Here is a 6,073-nt window from a genome sequence, read left to right as displayed (position 1 = left end):
CAATCCAATGACATTTTGTCTTGTCACACACAGGTGCAACAAATCATATTAGGCCTGTAGAAAACTATATTTCCTTGATATTAACCTTCCTTTCTTCCAAAGACCAAACCTTGTTCACAATATCAGGGACCTGTTACTATCAATATGTTAGTCTTCACATTGTCCACGTCTTGACTTTTTAGCCTCTGGACAAGGACAAATTAATCCATAGCCCACCATGCCATTCCTAACAATAGGACTTCTTTTTCTCTGTATGTGCTTTGCTGACCCACTAGAAATGTGTTTTTACATGTTTAAATTGATTTGGACACTTATTAGCATTACTTAATGTCTGCACTTTTCAATTAACAAAACACCCATACAAGCATATGATTATATTATATTTTTCATTTTCATGTTACAGTTTTAGAAAAAACAAAATATTCTGACACACATTATACACATTTACAAAAATGCAATATTACATATTTCATCATTGCTCACTTTGAATAAGACCCAGACATCTTTGCACTCTTCTGTGATCTTTGGTGGTCTTGGGGTCAGCCTGAGATTTACTATTTAAGAAACTGTTTAAGAGTGTTTTGCATTCATTGTATGTACAGATTGTTCACATTAATCTCTACTGATTGACTTTTATTTGTGTCCATGTAATAGGCCCTGAAGAATAAGAATAAACCTACTCATATAAAGAACCACAGTCTATGTGTACATCCTCTTAAATAGCTGCCTAAAACAAAGTAGGCTATCTATCAGCATTACACCATTGATGCAAAGCTCTTTTACTCTTGTTTCTCTATTGGACATTGCACAAAGCTCTAATATTATTAAATATCTTATTAAATGAAATCCAGGGACCATGGGGATTTATTGCTGGATCTGTGTACTATATTTAAATATTTTTCTGGCACTGAGTACTCCTTTTAAATGTATGCATCACTGAACTTTTTGACAAGGGCCAGTTTTGTAATTCCCACGTGAATTTATCAACATACTCAATAAAAATCTTAATTCTCAAGAATTCTTATCTGTATCTTCACCTTTCTGTGGGGCACAAAGCCACCATTTATTCTGAGGCAGTGTGGCACATATGAAATATTATTTGCAATGGCATCCCTCTGTCCTGTTTCACTCAGAGAGTCAAACAGGTGTTCTTACTGACATGAAAGCCTCTGGTGATGCATGTCAGTCTTGATCACCCATGATGATGGCCTGAGGTAAGGAAACCTCTGACATGGGAACTGTTTCAGCACTTTTATGATAGTTTTGGCAGCCAGAACAACCATTTGGACATTGAGTTAGACAGTTGTAACTCCCTTTTTATCAGTAGTTCATCCTTCAATTTCTAGGTCCTTTTCCTTGGCTATGATATAACTTGTCATTGTGCTCTCTCTTGTTGCTACTCACACAGTCAGTTGCTTGGTGTTTGACTTGCGTTTTGTTTCACTGTAATTGGTTGTGCTAGCTTACTAGCTGAGCATATTCTTCTTATGACTATATTCTTGTGTGTTTAACTGCCCTTAGACGTGTTTACTTATGCAGGTCGGTCTTGCCCCCGTCAGAGGGGGCTCTCGTGATTAAGACTTGCACATACACAGATTGATGGAGGTAGACAGTTGTAACTCCCTTATCAGTAGTTCATCCTTTAATTTCTAGGTCCTTTTCCTTGACTATGATATAACTTGTCATTGTGCTCTCTCTGTGTCTCAGACCACTTTCAAAAGCTCTCCCTCTCTATCCCAGCAGTGCACCACTTGACCCTTAAGTTTGACCTTTGTGCTAGTCATTTGACCTCTCTATTGTTTTATTATTGTCTATTGTCAAGAACTGAAGTCCTTTTTGTCCTGGCATTTTTCTTGTTTTGCATATATTGTTCAAGATGGACGGCACACAGCCTTACTGTTAGTTGTTGTAAATTGAATACCAATGCAGTATGTTATATCTCACAGAAATTTGGTTTGGATCCCTAACAACTGAAGAAATCCATTGGGGAGATACCAATGGCCGCTGAGATTAGCTCCAGATGGTTAAATGTATGTATGTATGTATAAAATACATTTTAAAAAACAATGCATTCACTTTGGATTTTGAGGGTTTTTCTTTCTTTGTTTATTTGTTTTCACATGTGAGTGAATCTCTGTAGTAAAATGTAAGAAATGCACCTTCCTGATATTTGAATAGTATAAGAGTTATTTAACTTTGTCAGAATAACTCAAAGCTCGATAGTGCAATACAGCAGTATTAGCTGTCCAGTGTAGATTTTCACATTATATTTAGTAACTTGTAAATGTGTGGTCTGTCACCCTGTTAACAAACTGTCAAATGTAATGTTGTCTAAATGATTGGAGTGGTGACACAATTTTCAATCTTAAGAGGGTTGGAGAGTTCTATGAAATGTTTTTCTAGTATCTCCCAGTGACTGAGCTCTCTTCTATCTGTCAATGGACTGGCCACATTTTCAGGGAATGAAAAAGCCAGTCCAGAAACAGTATGACAGAGAGGGATTTGCCTTGGCTACCAGTAAGGGCCATTGGTGCCAAGGACGCTGATCATAACTGAGCTCTTCCACTTCAGTTCCCCAGATCACGTCCCATCATGCTTGTTTTGGACCGCCACTGTCACAATTTCAATGTGGTGAGTTCAGATCGTCTAATTCAAGGAGAGTTATAGCCACTGAATCTGAATAAATATTATAAAACAACATCCAAGCCAGAAAAGGCTGTTACATGTGATGCGCTAAGCAGAGAATGAAAAGAGAAACAGCCTGGTTAATGGTGGCTGGCTGTACAGGATGAGATAGGCTCTGAGGTTTGATGGGGCAGAAGAAGGCTCATCCAGACGGCTGGCTGCTCCTTTTGACGGCGTGTCAGGGTTGGCTCGCAAGCTGCTCTGCCGCATCTGGGTGATGCAGTCATCATTGTGGCAGGCCTGTCAGAACAAACTGGTGTGCTGAAGACAGATACAGCTTTAGTGGCTGGATGGGGAGTATGCAACACATGCACCACCCTAACATCGAATATGTTCCCCAAACTGGCAAGCTGGTGGCAAGTTAATGACAGGAACGACCAGTGACATCATATAAAAACATGATTACGCTCCACTAAAGACATCTGAGTGAGTCCATAGATCAAACAGACAGGGTGATGACTTAAAGCACTAACACATTGGCGACTGGCATCACTTTAAACATGAGGGTTGGTAACAGAATAAAAGTCTGCCGCTATAATTTTATTGGAAACTTTCACCACAAAAGTAATACAGAATAAATAAATATCATTCTCACTCTTTCTCTCTCTGTCCCAGACACATGCACATACACACACACACACACGCACACACACACACACACACACACACACAGATGGCTCAGGCAATGCCAAGAAGGGTTTACATTGCATCACCGGTGCAGTGTTTTTATTTGTGATGTATTCAAATGAATTGACAGTCACAGTGGGAGAATAATGTGTAATCATTAGCAAAGGGTTTGCAAATTATTTATGTAATGTAAACCCTGATAATTTACTCCCACTTTTTTTTCTTATACTGCCATTAACAAGTAACTTGGAAACCAATAAATGTCACAATGGCTTCCACTTAATTAAAACACTAGAAATCATATTGCAAGGTAAGATGTCAGTCATACCACAGCCTCCTGCACATAGCAATTTACTGTTAAAGCGTTATGAGAGAGGGTGACACAAATAATAGCTATTAAACTGTCAGCTAGTGGAGGCCGGATCACATTACTGAAATTAGCTAAGATGCACTGTTATAAACAATGCCATCATCTTTTAACACATCCATACATACACTCATATAAACCAACAACACACACAACAGAATGGAAAAAGCAGTATAAAATAGAGAAGATCTTGATAAATTCACCTCATGTATACATTATATTGAAGCTTTTGTTTATGCATGTATGTCTGTATTTTTGAGATAGTTTGTGTTTTGACTATTTGTGTACGTGGTGGAGTTAAAAGTGCATATAAGATCATTCATTTCTTTTTCTAATCCTGGACTGTCTGTCACCCACTTGGCCAATGCACAACCCAACTCCAGCATTCTCATTTGAAACCACATGAGAATGTGCCTGAGCCCAGTATTAGATTAATGATGTGACATCCTCTCATGTGCTTTGCGTTGGCATGATACCCATGTACAAATCTATCTGGCTGAAACTGTAATTACAAATGTAGTGCTGCAGTTTGAAAGGCAGCAGTCTCTTATGGTCAAGTAAGGCCTGAAGCAGCATCACTGTGAATCAAAAAAACAATATTACAACAGCTTAGTCTTGACTGATAAATGTCAACAGTTACAAAATAAAAAAATTAAACAATAATACAAAATGAGTTAAAGACATCCAGTGTGACACTGAGTCAACTCTGCAGGTTCAGCGCTGCTGGTCTTAATGGCACAAGATGTATCCACACTGACATCTGCTGGTTGTAGATGAGGATTGTTTTTGTTTAATTTTTTTTACACAACTTGATTTTAATCCATCATTTTCAGAACGTATATATTGCTTTTAATTATATATAGAGTATATCAGTTATAATATTCATAGATTACAGTCACCTCCTTTGAAAGACATTTCCAAAAAGCCCATCTCAATTCCCACCACTGCAACCCCTCTAATTTCCATTTAACATGGATCAATTGAGTAGTGTTACATACTTATCAGCAGGACTAATTTATTTATGAACCTGTCATTTGTAATCATTGATCAGGATGTTCTTCGTTAGGGGACTAATGATATGCAGAGGTAAAAGATTCCCTAATTATTGTGTTTGGTCTAATTGAGGCTGTGTGCTTCAGCAGCAGGGTTCAGAGGGGAGCTCACTGCTGGCCTGTCTGCCACAGTACCAGACACGCCAGCAGAATACTTTTACATTCACTAGCACTAACATTGATGAAAAATACCTGCACATAGTGACACTTGTTGAGATTTTGTTTCATGATAGCACTCAGTGTATGTAAAATGGAATATTGCTACCTAACTGTCAGTTTCATTTTGTTAATAACATGTATTGCTGAACATAACAATTACAAGAGAAGTGAACATGAGTTTAAAGCATGTAAGCAGTAAGTAAGCAGTCAGCTCTAATCAAGGCATTCATGTCTGCTATATTTCATTTGGCCTGTGAGCTACATTTGTCTAGGGATGCCATATCACCACTATGATTCACTTGGTCCAAATCACTAGACATATTAGTTATAAAGTGCAGTGCAACACAACATGGCACTTTTTAATCACTGTTTATTTTGTACTATGATCCATTTTTTCTGAGATCATTGTTTCTAAAAACTTTAAATGAGCTGTACATTATAAACTCATTAGACAAAGAAACTGTTGGTTTATACGCAGACAAACCTCCTAAGCACCACATCATATTTCTCTGAATTTGTGAATATATCATGTTTAAATTATGCATTTACATATAGAAGCACTAAGTATAAACCAACAAAAGGATCATTGATTGTTATGATTCTTTTCTTCTGACTAATTTATCCAAACAAATTAAAACAGACTCTATTGCAGTCTGACCAGCAACATTAAAGCAGGTTTCCAAGTTCCTCATATTACTAAAACCTGCACTAGAACAGACTAAAAACCCACTGTGAATTAGTGGGATGCCAAGTATTCTTGCATTTTTAAAGCTTGAGCAGTAGTGGGCAGTCTTGGATCAGTCGTGGGTCAATAAAGAGGGTTGGTGCTAGATTGGATCAGCCAGAGGACAATTTATAAAACTCTTGCAAGATTTGTATTGTGTTTCTTTATTGTGCATGTAATCCTAACATTAACCCTAACGGTACATACAAGAATTTGTCCCTCTAGCTTATCCAGCCTAACATTTACCATTGAAGATACACTGTAATGAATTTACTGCAGCAATATTAATAATTGTGATTAGAAGAATTCAAAACCTAGACATGAAAACTTCCTCTGTTGCTCATGTGAGTATAGCATACTATTTTAAAGTTTAAATTTAAGCATAGTGTTCAGAGACAGTGGTAAAGATCTAAACACCAGATGGCAGCAAAACAATTTACTTTGATGGAGACAATTATG

The sequence above is a fragment of the Scomber japonicus genome, chromosome 1 (assembly GCF_027409825.1).
Source record: "Scomber japonicus isolate fScoJap1 chromosome 1, fScoJap1.pri, whole genome shotgun sequence".
Lineage (NCBI taxonomy): Eukaryota > Metazoa > Chordata > Actinopteri > Scombriformes > Scombridae > Scomber > Scomber japonicus.
The sequence above is the reverse complement of the archived record's forward strand: the minus strand, read 5'-3'. Positions refer to the sequence as shown.